Here is a 21083-nt window from a genome sequence, read left to right as displayed (position 1 = left end):
GCAACGGGAGAGGCCGCGACAGTGAGACGCCCGCGCACCGTGATGAAGAGTGGCCCCCGCTCGCCGCAACTAGAGAAAAGTCCTCGCACAGAAACGAAGACCCAACACAGCCAAAAATAAGTAAATAAATAAATAAATAAATAAATTTTAAAAAAAAAAGAAAGCTTTCACAGTTTCGTCTGGTTCTAGGTTTGCCTCTTATCCCTGGCTAAAAGTCAGGAAAACATAAAAGATAATCCAGTGTACTGAAGTCACGCCAGTCAGCAAGTCCAAATATATGCACCATGGAAGTTTGCTGGGTTTGGTGTGAACCCTCTCTGGCCTTTAAAACAAATTTTAATCCCTTCCAAAATTAGATTCTTCCTCGTTCCATGTGAGATGTTACCCAGCAGACACGCAGCTACTCACGCAGAGTCTATCCTGGCACAGAAAATGAATTCCCATCCTGCCAACACGTTTTTGCCTGTCCCTTTTCCAGCAAGGGAGCCATGTCCCCTCCATGTGGAACACTGTCTATGAAATCTACAGCTGTTCCCACAGTTTGAGGTTCCCAAGAGACTCTGTTTCCCAAATTCCAGTCTTCTGTGCATGTATTTGCCTTACTCTGCCAAATTATGGTGGTCGAGAATTCCGGACTCTCCTATCAACGAACCCTGCTGCAAATTCTTATGGGGGCTGTGCAGAGGGCACACAGGCATATTGACCTTGTTTATTGCCACTCATGTTCTTGACAACTAGAAACAATATGTTTAGCAAGTTGAATTAGACAGTGAGTGAACCACAAGAACTTCTTGAGCTATCTAGTTTAAAGCCTAGATAAGAAATAAGCCTGGTAGTCACTTTGATCCCTCCCCCCAAGATCTTGGTAGGTGTTCCTAGCCTTCTGGATCACATTATTCTGATAATGAGAAAGAGACATGAATATACTACCGTAAACAAAGTCATAGTATTTTTGTGACTTCCTCAAGCATCATGTATATGCCCTTCAGCTACCAACCTGGAATGTCCTCCCATTCCCTACATGAGTCTTGGCTACTCAAACCCCTAACTTGTTTGTTTAGTCATATTTATCAGTCTTCTCCCTACTCCCAAAACCTTGTGTGTTTATTAACATGCTTAATGGCATCTCTGTGTATATACTCCATTGCCCACACTAGAGACACCAAAATCTCAATTTCTCTCATTCAATGGCCTTTGCATTGATCAGTTACTTTCTGAGTGCTATGTCAGATGTGGAGATATACAGATGAAAGAGAACCAAATATCTGCCTTCCAGAGCTACAGTCAATTATTACAACAAACTGACACAAGGTACTATGGAAGCACAAAGGGAAAATTGCTTAATTCTGCCAAGAAGGACAAGAAAGACTTCGCAGGAGAGACAACACTTGAGGTGATTCCTGAATGAGGATTTCAACCCACAGATAAAGGGATATCTGCCATTATTGACAGAGGCAAGCATACGGCAAGTGCATAGAAGCATAAAACAGCATGAGATGTTGGGGGAACTGTAAGTACATCAGCTTGATTTTCCAATAAGTCATAGTGGTGAAAACGTGGTAGATGAGGTGGAAAAGGTAGGTGTCAAAGATCAGCCTTGGGTACCATGGTAGGGGATTTGAATTTGATCTTATAGTGATTTAATACGTTAAATGAAATATTTTAACAGCAAAACGATTGAAAAGGTGTGCTTTATAAAAATCATTCTGGGGGCTTCCCTGGTGGCGCAGTGGTTGAGAATCTGCCTGCCAGTGCAGGGGACACGGGTTTGAGCCCTGGTCTGGGAAGATCCCACATGCCGCAGAGCAACTAGGCCCGTGAGCCACAATTGCTGAGCCTGCGCGTCTGGAGCCTGTGCTCCGGAACAAGAGAGGCCGCGATAGTGAGAGGCCCGTGCACCGCGATGAAGAGTGGCCCCCACTTGCCGCAACTAGAGAAAGCCCTCGCACAGAAACGAAGATCCAACACAGCAAAAAATAAATAAATAAAATTAAAAAAAAAAAAGAAATGGCTTTACTTAAAAAAAAAAAAAAATCATTCTGGTGATTTTAGTATGGGAGGTAGAAGTAAGGTAGTAGAGACTGGAGGCAGGGCCTGAATTAAGGCAGTGGGAATGGGAAGCTATTCTGAATTGCAGGAAGGACATTATTAGGAGGATTGTCAGAGTTCATGTGTGATTAATTCTCCCCCTAGATTCTTCACTACAAGAAAGAACAGTCACGCTACCATTGAGCAAAGACTCCAAATACGAATTGATCTGATGACCTATATTCCTCTAAAACTCCACCACAGGCCTTCCCACCACAAGTCTACCAACCTTCCTTACTCTGAGACTTCAACTGTGATTTCTTTCCCGTATTAATGAAAGAACTGCCCCCAACTTCTCAAAAGAGAAAAATCCTACCACCTGTACTCTAGGTCCTACCATCTCTCACCAATCCATGAACTCCTCTTCTATGCGTACGTCTTTCACACGTGCACCCTCAGTCTTCTCCCATCTACTGGATCATTGTTTTCAGCCAGAAAACATGCTGTAAAATTTCCTTTCTTTAAAAAAATTTTATAATTTTCCCTAAATTCTCCTCCGGGTATGTCAATGCTCTACTTTTCTTCCCCCAAAGCCTTTTTCGTTGTTGCTAATTCATCTCACGTGTACTTCTTAAAATTATGAAATCAGTCAATATATAAGAAAAGATCTTTTACCATCACCCCTCAGCTCTTCAACCCTTGGATCTCACCCCTCCTAGTTGCTTAAGTGCATCATATACTCTAAAGCCTCCATGTTTTTGTTTGTGTTGTTATGCCAACATAGAATGTCTTTTCCAACTTTCTCTCCCTATGAAAATGTCATTAATCACTCAAAGTGTACTTTAGAAACCAACTATTCCATAAAGTCTTTCTCAGTCTCTTCAGTCAGAGTAATAATTTTTCTTTTCACTTCCTGCCTTTACTTCTGTTATTATGCCCTTATCTATTCTGCCTGAAATTACAGTTTACAATTCAAGGCTCAAGGTCATATTTCATAATTTATAATTCAAGGTCATATGTCTGACACCCAAAGTAAATTATAAGCTTTGCAAAAGGAAGACACTTCATTTTCCCCATAGTAGAATCTAGCATTATGCCCAGCTTATAACAAATGCCTGTTTACTTAAGAGGTTGGTTAATTAATTAAGAGTGAATCAACAGAAGGATAAAAATAAATAAATTACTTAAAAAATTGTTTTTGCTCAGACGCTTGGATTTAATAACATTAGATTTTCTATATTAAAATTGTTTTCTTCAAAATGACCCTAGATATTCAATACTGTCAAAACACTTAATCAAAATTTATCAGGCCCTTATTATCCAAGGTACTATTGGCTAATCCTGCTATGAAATTTTCTTCTATAGGGAAAAAGAGAGAGAAAGACAGATTGACTTCCAAATAATCAACAAATTTCCCATCTCCAATTTGTATGTTTGTAGTTTTAAATCCAGCAAGACACTAATGTAATAATTAATTTAGTCAATTCAGGAGTGGTACATTTAAACATAATAGTTATTTATCAAGATTAATTTTGCTTTATAAGTTTAAAAGGTGCATAACTTAGTTTTGAATGCCTAACAAACCACCCCAAAGCCTACTGGCTTTAAAAAGTCAATAATTTATTTAGCTTTTAATTCTGTGGGTTGGCAATTTGAGCTGGGCTCAGCTGGGTGGCTCTGGTTTAGCTTGGGCTTACTTACATGCCTACAACTAGCAACCGGCTCAACTGAAGGCTGATTGGTCTAGGATCACCTCAACTGGGAAGACTCCTTTTTGATCCTGTAAAGACGCCAGCAAGCTAGCCTAGGTTTATTCACAGGGAACTGGGTAAGGATTGAAGAGTGAAAGTGAATTTTGCAATGTCTCCTGAGGCCTAGGGGCAGAGCTGACACATCACCTCTGCTACATTCTATTGATCAAAGTCACAGAACCAGCTCAGGGTCAAGCAGAGTAGGAGTAGACTCTGCCTCTAATAGGAGGTACTGCAAATGTGTGACTAGAGGGAAGGGTAAAGGCTTATGGTCATTTTTATTCAATCTATCACAAATAGTCAAAACTCCATGAATATATATTGAACATTTAATATGAGATTGTCCCTAACAACAAGAAACTATAGCCTAGTGTGAGAGATAAACAATTACCAGGTAATAATGAGATAAGTGGTATATGCTATTTCTCTGCTTGCAACACTCTTTTTCCTTCTATTCTCCTAAGACTCCTTTAAGTTCTCAAATAAACATCACTTCCTCTGAAAATCTATGACAGGGAACAATCTCGTCCTAGCAGTCCAAGTTGGCTATGTGACTATTTCCCACGTGACAAACTTTTCTCATCAGTGTCCATATTGAATTGTCACTTAGAGGGCATGGTATATTGAAAGATAGGTCATTCTATTGTCAGGAATTAATTTTTTTAAGTGATAGAAAGGAAATGAAAGCATAAAGTCTTCTTCATTTTTTACATCATACATTACATCATGAGAATCTTTACATTTGTGCCATTTGTTAATATGTCTGTTAGGGAACAGATGGAAGGCACAGAGGTTTTAAACAGCAGGGGTTGTTATTTAATCAGATTTGTACATTAGAAAAATCACTTGTCCTGGATTGTATGCGGAGATCCATTTACTAGCAAAAAATATAATCTCAGTGAAAAAGTATGGGCGTTTGAAGACAGAAAGAAACGGCCAATTTTGAGAGCTATGTATGATGCTGAATCCACACAATGTGATTGGTTGACTAGAGGTTGCGACTAAGTAAAAACCAGCAATGATGACTTCCTGGTTTCTAGCTCAGGACACTGGGACCAGCTGGGCCTCTCAATGAATGGGAATTTAAAAAGCTGTGTAACTTGAGAGAATATAATGAAACCTTTCAGGAAAGGTTAACTTCCAGATTTCGGCACTGGAAATGAGCTAATTAATTTATGGACATATGTGGCTTATCATTGTCATCACCACAATCCTTTACTGGTGATGAACAGAGGTCCTAAACTGTCTTTAGAGAACTTGATGAAAACTATGGACTTTGTCACCAAAAATAAGGATCACGAAGCACATAACTTAATAGGTTCATCAGCCCCCTATACCCTGGTGAATTTTGAATCCTATGTCAAAATTCCCTGTTCAGGAAATAGACGTGTTAATATTAATCCAAGCTGGATTCCCTCCCAAGAAGAGGACACAAGTGACTGAAGTGTGAGTGAATTAATCTATTCAGCTTAGTAGTTTTATCATCTAATAATATAATTTTAAAACATTAAAATTATCTGATCCTATGCTTAATTTTTTTCATTTACTTCATTTTTGTTAACACCTTATTTTATAATGAGATTTTGACTCAGAGATTTTTGCTTAAATGAAATTTGTCCAGATATATCTGGAAGTGTTCATCTGATTTTGTTTTCATGCTTAATTACCACTAGGCTCCCCTCCTCCCTAAAGAAAGCATTTTTGGAAGTCTCTGGAATGTCCACACATTGAACGGTGACACAGGAGAGAAGAAGGTGCTAGCAAACGGGCCAATTAATTCTCTTAACTTGAATAAGAATGCTAAGGTTAAAGTCACTAGGATTTAACTACAAAAATTCAACACCTTATTTAACATATTAAATCCCTTCAATTAATTATTGTATAAATAAAATAATTACTTCCCACATTCGTGATTTTGATTCCAACCAAAGCACAGCATTTTAATAATTTTAAGTTTGTATATCAAGACCAAAACAGCCCTGGGAGAATAATAAAATTAATGAAATGTAGACCAACTCTATAGCAAATAATTCTGTTTTCCATGCAAAGTCAGCAAATACCTGAGTATGTTCAAGCAGAATTCACATGAAGCAGATATTGATAATCAGGTCATTAAACAGGTAACCTGGACAGTAAGAATGCAGTTTCTATAGTGCCAAAGACATTGGGGGGCAGTTTACTTCAGCATCTTCTAAGCCAGCTCACAGATGGGAGGTTTAATGATTGAATCAATGTGTTGGAAGGAGAGCATCCAGCTTTTAAATTATTGCTTTATTCAACTTTTTTACAATGCTTTTCCTTTTCTGTATATAAACTACCATGATGACATATCGCAATGATTTAGTCAGGAACAAAGAATGTTCAAATCCTTCACTTGTGAATTTCTACCTAAGAAATAATGAAAATATAGTCATTTTTGTTTGCATAGCGATTTCATGTTTTCTGTTGAATGATCTATAAGGGAGTTACCATATTTATGCTTTTTTTTCCCTTTTACAAAAGAAATCACTCATCTATAGTTACAGTTATATAGTAAAGGATTTTCTTATCGAATTTTCTTTTTCAACAGAATTGATTTCTTTATTGACTCTAGAAGTGAAAACTAGTAAGTAGAATCTGGCATAAAAGGAATAGTTGGCCATATGCTTATATCATTTGCTATAATCTGAACTCAACTGGAATACTAATTGCTTTTGGCTTCTCATGCAGATGTAAGGGCACATTTACCAATGCAAAAGTCAGTGACTATTCCAAACAGGTATATAAACCCACTGCAAGAGTCACTTGAATCTTTAACTGAAGAAATTATGCAAAGGAAAACCAAACTAGAGAGATGTGCTTGGCACAGTTAGCAACACTCTGGCTTGAAGAGACTTGGCATATAGTACGGGGAAACAGATACAGCACCATTCCCGTCTGCTTTTGTCATATGGCTTAGGAATGAAGGCAATGAATGACTATGGCTGGGACACTGGTTGGCTAGAAAACAACCCAGGGGTTCCAAATAACTCTGTTCATTTCTGGACACAGAGGGACTGCCAAGACTTCTAACAAACATGCATACTTGGGCATAAGAAAGGCTGGTTTGGAAACTGTAGATGTCTCGTTTATCTCCATGATCACTATGAAAAATAAAGGGCATTACCTGTGCAATATGGAATTTGGAGGGTTACTGTCATGTCCAAAGAACATATTCAACCTGCTGAAAGCTGATTCCTCTCCTAGTTTGAAACGAGTTGGGGATGCCTGTCTATTTGGCACTATCCACTATTTCCTGAGATTGGTGATGATAAGCCTATTTGTAATCATGTGAATTTTTTCCTGCATTTTGACAGGCAAGCTTTGAGTTATTTGAGGTGATGAGGGTAATGATTTACCAGTGACATTTTACTGTCTGTTAAAGAAAAAAAACGGCACCATTCTTACGTGATGCAGACATGAAAAAGGTGCAGCCTGTTGAAGGCTGTGACAGAAGAGGTCTCATAATAAATTAAAAAGTAGACCATGATACATTGTATTTTGACTGAATATTACAAGTATTAGTATTGTCATACTATGATATTTCTTTGTCTTTGAACTGTAATAGGCTCTTGTGTAATTCTGAGACACTTCAACCTGCAACATCATATGTTTTTCTCATGATGACAGTTATTAGCAAATATTAAAAGGTTCATTTAGTGTTTTAACATGACATTATAACACATGGATTTTGGTTCAAAAACCTTTTCTCCCAGAAAAATTAAAGCCATTTTGCAGCACATATGCCCCTGCTATAACACAAAAAGATTTTTCTTTAAAAAAATTTTTTAAAACTGTAGTAAAATTTCAGGGGAAGGGCAAGTTAGGTGAGAGAAAAACGGGAGGAAATATGTTTTACAGGACCAAATAACAAAACGTGTTTTGTATTTGTTGGGTTATATTGAGGGATGTTCTATATCCACTAATAACTGTTCTTGTTGATTTAAATGGTGACTCTGAAAATGGGCAAGAACATAACTTTGATTCTTATTCAACTGAAAGCGTGAATAAATATCAATAAACACAATCTCAGGTAGAATCAGTACTCAGAGAATTCACTCACTCTAAAGGGAGGCTCCTTGTCAAGGTTAATTCTGTGGCCAAAAGAGCATTTGAAAAGCCATGCAAACCCGTACCTCTCTCAGAAGCGCACTCTATTTGGAAGGTACTAGTGTACTACAACCCAGTCATCTCCAGTAGCCATGGTCCCTCACGGTACCAGATAACATAAAACTTGTACAGTAGTACTTGCCTCTCAGGAGCTTAGAAACCACTGCATCTACCTAAATTCCACTATACCACTGAAGCAAGGTCTGGGTACAACCCAGAGCAAGAAAATTAAACCTTCATTAAAAATTCAGGAACTATGTTTTTACCTTTATTCTCTTTTTCAATTAGCTCTTTCCATGTTCTAGAATCTCAGAATACAAAAGGATCACAGAATGAAGTTTCTCATGTCTCCACGTCCATGTATGCTTTAATAGTTCAAGTCTTCCAATATTGTCAAAATATTAATATTATGCTTTAAAGGGCCCATATTTTCTAAGCTTATATATTAGTGAAGCTACAGTCACATGGAAAAGAGGTAGAAAAAATAGAAGTTACTTTTTAAAAATAAATTGTTGAGGCCATAAATGAAAAAACCAGGTAGAAGAATATTCTGCAGTAGCATAGGCACTCTAGGCTATTTTACCTTAAACAGAAAATATCAGATGATTAGCAAAGTGAGTACAGATGCTAAGGGTTCATATGTTATTGCCCTTTCTGTGTTCGTACCAATTCATTTTAAATAGTAAATCTCCTTTTGGCCTCTTGTATTATTAGACCTATACCACTTTATTAATATTCCTTCATATTTGGTGTGAATCTAGGCCATGCAAGGAGGGAAAAGGAGGAGATGAAGAGGGAGAAAAATGGAAAGGGTTGTATCAATGGCATATCTCCACAGTACTAAATGCTATCACTTCTTTCAAAGGGCTTTAGACCAAACAAAGGAGATTATAAGAGACAATTGGTATACCCAGATGCCCAGCTATTCCACTGATAACCTCAAAACTGGCTATACACTCTGAAGAAATGGTTAAAAAAAAAAAAAAAAAAAAGCATAGCATGTATCCCAGTGTATTCCAGTCATGACTCTCATTTAATGATTTCCTAAGATGAATAAAGCATAGATTTGGAGTCATGCAACTCTGTCCTAGAGATCGTCTAAATGTTTTAGAACAGGAAAATCACCACATTTGAAAAGTAACTACATTATCATAACTTAAAATAATTTGGAAAACAGTTACTGTACAAAATCACTTAGGTCCCAATATTTTATTATAACTATCTCCATTCACGAACCAAATTTGCCAAACAGTATTATAATTTTATTTGAATGTTGAGCTTGCCTATTAAAAACTGTCCGTTTATATCCCCAGATGTTGCATTTCTCAATTCACAGTAAGCCCACATTCTGCTTTTGCTTTGAGGTTTGCCAGTATGAACCTATAAGGGTTCTTTTGGGAATCCTGCTGGCTCCATATGCCCTGAAGCTTAAGCAAGCCAACTCTTAAGCTCAGTAAATGAGCAGACAGTAACATTTCCTTGGTAGAAAAAACAGTCAGGTTTCAGATACAGGAAAATGGTCCTGAATCTTCCCTTCACCTGGGAAAAAAATCTGCATGCAGGAAAGCATCCACAGAGAGTATTCCATGGCTCAACTTGAACATCTTTAAATAACAACAATCTAGATCCTCTATGTTTCCCCTCTATTGAATTATTCTGATTTGTACCACCATCCACCAAATTAGAGGCGTAATGTAGTGTACAATACTGTATGTACTGAGGACATGGAGAAATAAAGATCAGAAGCCACAGTCCCATCAAACTTTTTAGTCAACTTTTAATTTAGTCTTTTGAACCGCAGAGCACTTTTCATCATTTTGGGATTTTCAACATTGCCCTCAACCTCCTTTCAGAGTACCTCTAGAGCTTTCTTGACTGCTTCTTTTTTTTTTTTTAACTCCAACAATGTATTTTCTTTCCCTCTCAAGCAATAAAGCCATTTTTCCTTTTCCATTGAAAAGCTTTTTCTCAGTCTTTGTAATCACAATGAGAACACGTCCTCCAGCGCTTACTTTAATTCTATTTCTCCATCTTCTTATCATGATACAATAGCTGCACTATCCTTTAGAATAAAAACAGTTAGGAACAGGCCCATGCCTTTTGATATGAAACTTTCTTTCAGGTCAATATGATCTAGAGGCCTTGAAATAAGAAATAAGCAGCATGAAAATCAGGACTTTCATTTGGTCAGATGCAAAGCTCCCTACCCATTTAACTTTTCCAATAATTGGCTTCAAATACCAACTCTCACAAATTATATAAGCATACACTTCTGCAGATTCCCGGAGTTGTTACATTCTCTCATGGCTGAGTACCTAATTTAGGAATTCATCCAACCACACCAGACATAGTGGGTAAAACACTCCCATCAAACAGAAAGAACATTTTAAAGCCACTTTTCACAAATAAGGTTAAGACACTACTGTTTCAATTTTCAAAAGGAATCTTACTTCTCTTTCTTACCACGCAAATACATATACATATATATCATTTTAGACAGTTCTTCAATAGAGCAGTAAGGATTTGATGCCTTTTTCCAGCTGATGGTTTCATAGATTAACTGCCTATCCCAAATGTCTTGTTGAAAAGGTTAATATAACCTGCTCTATCATCATATCCATACATGGGGTTTTTGTACCTGTTTCACTCCATATCTAAGAAAGGAATCACACTATTTATTTCTGTAATTCAATAACTTCAAATATATGGGCTACTCTTTCTTCCTGCCAAGAGACAATTTCGGGCAATTGCTAAGATTTAGTCATATACACTACATGAAACTAAATGTTACTGTATATCACAGTCAACGGACAGTAAGAATCTAAAAGTCTATATTATACCATGAGAGGTTACAGAAATAGAGTCTAAAACTAACTACTAACTCAAATGACTTGAATAAATCTTGTGTTAGGATTTGTGATTTACTGACTGAAAATCATAAAAATGATACTGTAAATCAGGAATATATTAAAAGAATTTTACTGTTGTAGTATAAGCAGTGTTTACTTAAGTAAACACATTTAAGATTCATCAAAAGATTTTCATTTTATTTCACTGATTACCCTGGGTGAGGTAGAAATTAATGGTAATAACAGGAGATATATATGCTATATATTTTTTAAAATTTTAAATAAAAATGGTATATATTTAAGGTGTACAATATAACTTGAAAAATAAATTTTTCAAAATAATCCATGTATTTAATTTATGCTGTAGTAAAAGCTTTGTAATGAAAAGTAGCAAACCCCGTCCCATCCTGCCCCACTACCAATTCCCATGCCCCCAGGCCAATGACTTTTAACTCTTAGCTGTTTCTCCCATTACTTACCTCCATATTTTTTAAAATGTGCAAATATTGCAATTTTTTAACTTCTCAATTTTAGGTATTCTCTGTCAGCTTCCTCTTGTCTCTCACACACTACCATCATCCCACATCTCACACACCCACCTACCTCTGCACTCTCAATTAATACATATGTGTGTTAATATAGTAAAGCCATATGATATATTAACATTTAATATGATTTAATATTTTGACACATATAGGTAACATATATTAAACAAAGACTAGTGTTTACATTATCATGTCTGAATAACTACTATACAAAGCCGTGAGTGATATCTATATCTATCTATATCTATCTATCTCTCTATATGTATTGATATATATAATTTCATGCATCAGTTTACTTTTTATTCTCCTGTAGGTTTCCTTCCAGAGCCCCTCAAATGCCTGCTTCAATTTGCATTGCTTGCTCTTTGGCCCTGCTACACAGTAGTTTTCCTAAGATTTCCCTTTACTGATATCCTTGGATGTCCCTCCATGGCTCTCCTCTGTTGGGTCCCCTTTTCATTAATCCTATGTCTTTCACTTTCTTAGGTTATCCCTTATTCTGCTTAAGAGTAATCCTGGGGAACTTTTTAAGAAAATAAGTGCTAAAGTTAAGGGTTTTGACTTTTTGCATGCTTGAAAATATCCTTCATTTATCCTTGATGTATAATTGAAAATCATTTTCACTATGAATACTGCAACAATGCTTCCATTGTTTCTTGCTTCCAATTTCAGTGTTAAGAGATCTTGTTTCATTCTGATCGTTTGCATGTGGACTATCTTTCCCCATTCTAGAAGCTTAAAGATCTTCTCTTTATCTCTAAGGTACTAAAACTTCATGATAATGTTGACTTTTTTCTTTCATTGTGCCAGACTTGTCTTTTGGAGACTTATTTACTTCAGTCTGGAAAATTTTTCTTGTATTACTTCAATCATAACTTCCTTCACTTTGTTTTTATTGTTCTTTGTTTCTATAATCCAATTAGTAAGATTCTGAACATACTAAAATTCTATTCTGGTTTCAGTCTCTTTTGTCTTTTCAGATTACTCTTTGAAATAATTCTTTGAATTTATCATCCAACTGTTCAATTAATTTTTTAATATTAACTGTTCTATTTTTTTAATTTCAAGGGCTCTTTTGTCATGTAAATGTATCTATTTTATGCCATCTTCATTTTATTGGCTATATTAGTATGTTTCATTTATCCAACTTAGAATATTCTTTAAAGACCTTTTTAGAGGTTTTTCTCACTCCATGCATTCTCTGCTTCTTACAGATTCAAGATTTTTCTTTTTCAGGTAAAAAGCTTTCCTCAAAAGTCTTGTGATCATTTGTCATTCATTAATTTTTAACCTGGAGCACTAATAAGTTAAGTAGGCACTAAAGGAGTTGGAGGGAAGGACTTCACTGCAGTGATTGTAAAGCTGTTTTTTCCTCTAACAGGACATCCAAAGTACAGCATCTGGGGGTTTATCCCCAGGGGTCCATCAATTCTCTGAGGATAAAATCTCCATTTTTCTTCCTGATGAGGATATATGTTTAGCTGTAAGAACACTGTGAGCAAGCATACACCATTTGCTAATTCTTAGGTTCCAAGTTGTTTCCGCAAAGGAAATCAGCTGGCTTCTCATCAGTATCTCCCTCTAAAATCCATAGGATTGCTTCCACCACTCTGTTAATCAGCTACTATTTCCATGTTTAAAAAAAAAAAAAGAAAGAAAAGATTGAGATCCCTTGTCTGCTGTTAACCTCCCTCTCATTCTATTGGTCCTATTGCACTTGTAACTTTTTATCTCTTTACTGTTATTTAATTAAATAAATGTGTAAGATCAATTGACCAGACACACTTATCCAGAAGCATTAGTATGATTTTAATATGTTAAAAACCTTTTTAAGGTATTCACAGTATTTAAACTTTTAACAGAAATCCCAAGATCTCCAGTTAAAAGGGAGAGAGGAGAAAGAGAATGCATTTTACCTTAGAAAAAATTTAACTAGTGTGATTTAGGGACTGTTTTTTCTTCTGTGCTCCCAGTGAAAAAATATAAAGAAAATCCATTGAGTCAAAAATATCTAATCCTGTATCAGATAAAAGCACAACAATCCTGAATCATTATAGCATTTTCCCAAGTAAGATGACATAATTAACTCACACAAGATACAAATACAAGGATGATCAAAACAGTGTAGTTATAGCAGAAAAGTTGTGGAAACAGAAAGCCTGATAATGCATTATGATGTGTTCATAAAATACAGTACCATATAGCCATTCAAATATGATAGAGTCAAAATTTTTAAATGTTGCTCTTCAATGACAATGTTAAGAAAATAAAAATGCAAGCTACAGTGAGAGAAAATAATTGCAAAAGGTACATATGATAAAAGGCTTGTACACAAAATATAACAGTAGCTATTACAATTCAATCAGAAAATAAGCAGCTGTATTAAAGGTGAGCAAAATATTTTGAGATACTTCACCAAAGAAGATATAGGAATGACAAATAAGCACAAGTAGAGATGTCCAACAGCAGTAATTACTAGAGAAATGCAAATTAAATCCTTAAAAATATACCACTACATACCTACTAAAATGGACAAATTACAAAGGCTGACACCAGTGACAAGGAATGTGAAGCAACTAGAACTCTTATAAACTGCTTGTGGGAATGCGAAATGATATAGACACTTTGGAGAATAGTTTGGCAGCTTCTTCTAATGGTAAACATATAATTATTATAAGACAATGATCCTGCTCCTATTTACCCAAAATAAATGAAAATACACATCTACAAAAGGACTTGTACTCCAGTGTTCATAGAAGCTGCATTCTTAATAGAAAAAAACTGGAAACAACCCAAATGTCTTACAACTGGTGAATGAAAAGCAAACTGTAATCTATTTATATACTGGAATACTACTCATCAATTAAAAAGACTACTGCTGATACATGCAACACCATGGATTAATCTCAAAATCATTATGCAAAATAAAAGGAGTCAGACACAAGAGATAACATCTTGTATGATTTCCTTGACATGAAATCTTTTTTAGAAAAGCAAAACTATAATGACAGAAAGCAGATCAGTGGTTGCAAGAGGCTAGGGTAGGGAGAAAGAGGGGATTGCACAAGAACACAAGAGAATTTAGAGGAGTAATGGAAATGTTTTATACCATGAGGGCAGGGGTGGTTACACGTCTGTTATCTATTTGTCAAAACTCATCAAATTGTGCTCTTACAATTGGTGAATGTTATTGTGTGTACATTATTCCTCAATAAAGATGATAAAAAGTGCTATGTAGGTCTTACAATTATGGCCATGGAAAAGCATTCACAATATAGTAGTAAAGTCAGGAGATTTATCGATGGACTGTTAAGAAATGGATGTCTTTGTCAGGCTGTTTAATAGAAGAATTTCATTTGTGGGAACTAACTTATTGAGGTACTGGAAGTACTGAAAGGACAACTAGGAAAAGATAAAACCAGATAATGGCAACATTTGGAAGCCACTGCCACACCTAAGGCTGGGAGAGATTAAAAAAAAAAAAAAAAAAAGATGGTGTTATCAGATCTGCAGGGCCATCCAGGAGAAGCTAGAATAAAAGCAGGGGTTGCCCTGTGAGAACAGCAGAGAGAATGGGTCTCTCTATAGGGACTCTGACCCCTTGACAGGGAAGAATGGCAAGAAATAGCCTAAGTCCCTTCGTCCCACCTGCCCGCCAGAAGCCATTCAGCAAGGGAATCAAAGAGTTTTTAGGGGTAAGCCACCTGTGATACACAGCAGAGCAGGGAAAGGATGGCTTAGACATGCACAGAAAAGACTGCAAAAACAGTCACAACCACAGTTACCTCTGGTAGAATTAAAGGCAGTTCTTAATTCCTTTCTTTCTCTTTATCTTTTTTTTTAAATATACACTTCTTTTGCAATGAATAAAGTTACAAAAATTAAATCAAGTAAGTTTGAAGAATTCTCTATATTTTGTTGGAATCAAAAGGATAGAAATAACGAGTCCAAAGTTTGCCATAAATTTTATTTTCTCCTCTTTAAAAATACAAAGAAGAAGAAGCTTCTGGGTTCAACTTAGACTTGACTCTAGCCAGTGAACGCATTAAGTCTTCAGTCATCCCTACTTAATTATGTTATATGCAATGTTGTTTTAAAATGTTCCAGCAGAGCTTGGCATGGTGCTGCTTTCCCAACCAGCCAGCTGGAAAGACCACCATTCCAGAACACAGCCAGAAAAAGCTGCAAGCATGAGCAATGGAATCAATCACATGGGCAATTCACCCTGCGGCCTGACACCTTCCACATTTTAAACGAAGATGCTAGGCAGACAATGAATTGGGAGCCAATCAGACCTCTTAAAATATATTTGGGTGATTTTTGCATAGATATAGGAATAATATGTTCCCAATTTCACAAGCAATGATAATTGTTCTGAATATAATACATATCAAATGAGGTAATAGTATTATTTTAAAATCTTAGTGAAGTTCAACTACAAAAATAGAATCAATAGAAGATACACACACACACACACACACACACACACACACACACACACACACAGATATGCATTATATGGGGGTGGGAGGGAGGGAGAGAGAAAAAGAGAGAGATTTATTACAAGGAATTGGTCTATGCAATTGTAGAGGCTGACCTGGAGGCAGGCAGTCAGGAAGGGAAGAGCACAAGCTGGAACCCCACAGGCACAAGCCCGAGCTGCTGTCACAGGCAGGCAGGAAGGGCAGATCTAGCAAAGGGAGAGCCAGCGTAGACCCAGCTGCTACTGGCAGTCTCTATTGCCAGTCCCTTTTAAGGGCTCACCTGATTAGGTCTGGCCTACCAAGGATAATCTCTATAATTTAAGGTCAACTCATTAGGGACTTTCATTACATCTGCAATATCCCTTCACAGAAACAGCTAGATTAGTGTTTGACTGAATAACTGGAAGGTGTGTCTATGCCACAGAGTGGCTGCTGCCCCCTCTCTGGTGCCCACGGTGTAGCCTGGCTAAGATGACATGTCAAAAAACTATCACACTCAGAACCATACATTTAGGAATACATATACACATACATATTATCATTTATCATTGCTTTAAGACTCAAAATATCTCCTTGCTACCAGACAGTTTCTGTCTTCTTCCTCATTGTTAAGTCCCAGCGGTGCATGGTAGATGCCCAATAAATACTGAATGAATGAATGATATTTTCTACAAGTGCTGCAACATCAAAATGCATGTTATGTCCATTAGTTTAAAATTTATTTTATTTTGAAAACAAAGTAAAAATTAAACAATGAAGACATGAAGAGAAATAGTGGCATAAAAAATGACACTCTGACAGCCAAGAAGATTGCTTCAGGCTTTTCTTCCTCACCCCATTCACTTCTGTTTATCCCCTCAGCCTACATGCACTTCTTCCAGCAGAGCTGATACAGGATGTGTACTCTGTGTGGGCTACAGAATGCTAGTTCAAGTTTCACAGTTAGATGAATCACTAGTAGGCTTCTTTGGCTTTGTCTTCATTCCTTTTCATAACGGGAAGTCTTTCCTTACACACACAGATACCACTAGACTCATCCTTACTGTAACTTCGATCAAGCTCCATTGTAATCGTCTATTTATTTGTGTATCTCATCCTCCACTATTGTTAACTCCTTGTCAACAGGGGCAATTGTGTTCACATGATAGCCCAAGAGCCAAGTTCCTGGAACATACTAGGAGCTCAATGAATGAGTGATACAATGAACAAAGAATGAATTGTGATCTTGCCTTAAACTCCTAAAGAACCTTAGCTTAATACGTTTCTGAGTAAACCCTTTCTTTCTCACCTCAGTCCCATCAGGAATCCTAAAATAGGGGACAAAAATAAAACTCAATTGCCTGTGGATATGTTGCTGACCAGTAACAGATCTGCTATTTCTCCAAGGATTAGGTATATACCTGGGATTTTTTTTTAATTTTTAAATTAAAAAGTTCTCATCTTGCTGCGTTCTGCAGACTTGGTGTGGAAAAGCTCAGTATTGATTAGTGGAGGCATTTAAGTCTGGGGGACGTGGTCAAATAAATAAACTCCAGGGAAGATTCTAGGAGTAGCCTCGTATACCAAGGACAATCTCTTGAGAACACAAGCCTGGATTATGAGAGGTTTCATACTTGTCTTCCCTGTCATACACTCAATTTTCTCTCAGGAGAGCAACTGGAAAAAAAAGAAAAAACCTTCAGGAATAGAAAAAACAACCTATAATCTATTTCAGACTTCTTAGTGAAAAGCACTAGCTAGCAACCTTCATTCTTCTAACAAGCTAATGCCAATATAAAGCCAGGAAGCTGACCTGAATGATTCTACTGTCCTGTACACCGTAAATTTCCATGCTAAGGACTCCTAACCTCACTCACAGTTTGGGAGCTTATACATTGTGGCGCTTGAATGGTAACTAAGGTGTTTCATGGGACACAGAACTCAGACCTTTGGCCAGAATTCTTCCCTCTACTTCCTGTTTTGCTGGGCACTGTCATTCAAGTGACTGCCCACAGAGGCAATGAGATGCTCTTAATTAGCTTGCTGTGCACCCTAAGAACTACACTGAAACTATGAAAGCTTTCCTTCTTTCTCAGTGGCCTGATTTGTCTTCTTCTTGTCCTAACTATGTCTGCATAGGAGACATTTTTAATATTTAAATTGTGTGCCTTCCAGATAAAGCCTAAACGTACCTTTTCCTTAACTTAGAAATGCAAACAAATAATGAGAAAATGCCAGGAAATAGTGAAGTTTTTAAAAGGAATGACAAACAATACAAAATAGAGGCATTATTTACTAGCCCAAATAGATCTATAACTCCCTGCTTCAAAAAATATTCCGGAGAGATCCTTACACCCTTGTTCTTTGCCTTTTTTCCAATCTTGGGTAAGTCCATCTGACATTAGGTGGTGTTACAAGGTGCCACAATTTGACGGATAAATGCCTGTGTCAAACAGAAAGCTCTTCAACCATCACTTGGCATTGAGGACTTCGGGCGGAAGTCTTTACTTAGAGAAAACCAAGTACGTCTAGAGAAGGCGTGCCGTGCACTCAATCCTTAAATTTGAAGTGAAACAGCAAGAAGCATTTCATTATGCCTGTTCACTTTTAAACCCCTGAAGGGAGATTAGCAACAAAGTAAATACACATTAGGAAAACTTTACTATCCAGAATGCAGTTGTTATAGGTGACAAGTTCTTAAAGTTTCGTTAAGACATAAAGTAGCTTTGAAGCTGCCTCTGGTTGGCATCAGGTAGCTTGTGGCATAAAAACCCCACCAGGACTTAACAGGGCAGCCCGCGACCGGCCTAAAAGAAAGGAGCATCTTCTGCTGGGAAAGCAAATGGTTGATAAGTAGAATGCTGACTTCGTACTGTTGACGGCCTCAAGCTTCATCCATTTATGAAAGAGAGGCTATTTTAGAGCAAGTCATACATGAGCTAGTTGCAGGGAAGCAGGGTAGAGATGGAAAAGGATGATCTCCCTGAACATCTGTCATGATTACACATAAAACCTTACTACAAAGTCAAATGTGATCTGTTTGGTACTTTGGACTGTTCAGCCTCAGCTATGCGAATGAGTGTTTGCAGTCACGGCTATGTATTTTATCTGTTTTTACGATGCCTATCACTATAGACCCAGACAATCAAGGGAGGCATAACCAACACAATCAACAGGTCAATCGAGAAGATGCATTTGACCATTTAACTCAGAGAATGAGGCATGCATTGTCATACGCTCTCTTGTTCTTTTCCAAAAGGAGTCAGGCAGGGAAGGAAACGTGCTCACCATTGTAATGGCTGCCAGTTTACCATGCCTTTCTCAATTGATGAAGCCCCAGGCCAGCGTCACTCTGAATCTTGTCAGCAAAGATGGCAGTGGAAGCACAGGGGCAGCAGCCTTCCCTTTCCCACCCCAGCCAAGGAGGGAAAGCAGTCCTCCCACAGAGCCGGCACATTTGGTGCTAACTCAGACCCCAGCATGGCCCTTCCAGGCTTGGCTGCCTACTGCACAGCAAGGGCCTTTTGTAATTTATTTAGATGAGTATTGACCTTATTTTCTTGGCACTGACATGTGAGAGTATGTTCTTTTGGAGGATTTGGGGAGTGGGGCGGGGGACCAGCATACTGTCTAGCTTCACTGAATGCACCGGTGCGGAGCAGCTGGCCATCTCACTTCTCTCCTTCAGAGTATCCCCACCTATGCTGGAGATGGTATTTTCAAGCCTTCAATTTATATCAGAACTTTAAAACATGAGGTGATACAAAACAGAATATTTCAGTGTCATTTATCACCCTTTAGACATAAAAACCAAGTAATGATTTTATCTTTCTGAAAGCGTTTGCTAGTCAGGTTTTTCAAAACAACAAATGTCCCTGATTCCAAAATAATTCTCCAGAATCAGAAATCCACAGACATTTGCAAGGAAACAACACTGCAATTCTTTTCTTAGACAAAGACACTCTTTATAAGGATGAGTTTTGAATGGGCATCACCTCCACGCTTGTGAACAGTCCTCCTTTTAAGGATCATGACAGAGCCTGCCATTGTTTTAGAGTCAGTGTATCACCCTTTCTTAATCCATTGAAAAACACGAAACAAAATATCTTTTAAAAGGAGTTACTTCCCTTATGATTTTTCTTTCTTTCATTACATCATGCCACAGCTTATAACTGATAGGTAGCATTGAAATTCAACTCTCCTTCTCACCCTGTACTCTTATACATTCAAAATGATAATCATTTATATTTTTTAATGGCAATTATTTTAGTACAGAGATAGCAAACTGTCAATGTCTCTATTTTCATAAACACTTTTGGACTAGGACATGAAAGAAAGACACACGTATCAAATCTGTAGTTAACACCAAGATAGGATGAATAGTTGCAATACTATTGATACAGTTTTTAGTGAAAATAAAGTTGGAAGGGACCGCCGAGTTCAGTTCCTACTCAATTCCTTCATTTCCCCCATGAGACATAGAAAAAATTTTTTAAATAAACTGGCCAAAGTCACACAATTAGTCTTCTGAATTTGACCAGTCTTTTCCATAATGCCAGGAAGCGTGGCAGAGCCAGAACTCAATGTACATGTTGCGTTAATTCCTAATCGGAAAATTTTAATCTTAGTTCATTACCTCCCCCTTATCTCCTTTGTTGCTCTCAAATTTCGCTCTGTTCTATTTTTCTTCATTGGTCTCATCAGGATGGAAAATGACATTATACACAGGTTCAGTTTCTCTCTCATTGTCCATCTCCCCCACTGGAACAGAAGTTCTACAGAGCCATGAATCATGCCTTCCTTGTGCTCTGCTACAGCACCACCAATGAGAAGAATGCCTGGCACATAGTAGGCACTCAATAAACACTTGAAAAAACTGATTAATCAATCACACTTGAGATTTTAGAAGGCCAACCTGCACTTCACTGACACCAGAAATCACAGAGCAGCCCTGTATGAGGAAGTCCAGCCTCCATTTACACCCTTGCCCAGTGGTCTTCAAAGTCTAGCCTTTTGTCCACATCGACCTAAACTCAAAGTACAACCAAATTTCTGCCCCTGCCACTCCACTGAAACTGTATACTCACAGGTTCCCAAAACATTCTAATTCTAATATTCAGTGGCTTTTTCTCCTCCTTGTTCTCTTTTGCTCTCTCTCTCATGGAATTTGTCATGTCAGGACTTTTCTGTACCTTGGCCACTCTCCTCTCTGCTTTGATTTCTTGATACAAGGCCAGTTCTCTTCTCCTTTTGACTTTCACCATCAGTTACCACCAATTCTCACTGTTTCACTCTCCCCTCTGTGTATATAACCCCTGA

The 21083-nt window shown here is 37.4% G+C and overlaps 1 long non-coding RNA gene across 1 annotated transcript in view; it reads right to left on the bottom strand.

The window, feature by feature from the left end:
* Nucleotides 1–593: 593 nt before the first annotated feature.
* The window catches only part of LOC309610318, a 382265-nt gene continuing 361775 nt past the window's right edge, over nt 594–21083 (bottom strand). The window contains exon 2 of the long non-coding RNA XR_014233847.1: nt 594–1837. This is a non-coding gene — a long non-coding RNA (uncharacterized lncRNA). The remainder of the gene's footprint in view (nt 1838–21083) is intronic.

Source organism: Balaenoptera borealis (assembly GCF_965194805.1).
Source record: "Balaenoptera borealis genome assembly, chromosome: 14".
NCBI classification, from domain to species: domain Eukaryota; kingdom Metazoa; phylum Chordata; class Mammalia; order Artiodactyla; family Balaenopteridae; genus Balaenoptera; species Balaenoptera borealis.
Note: the sequence above shows the minus strand (reverse complement) of the source record. Positions and strands in the feature narration are given on the sequence as shown.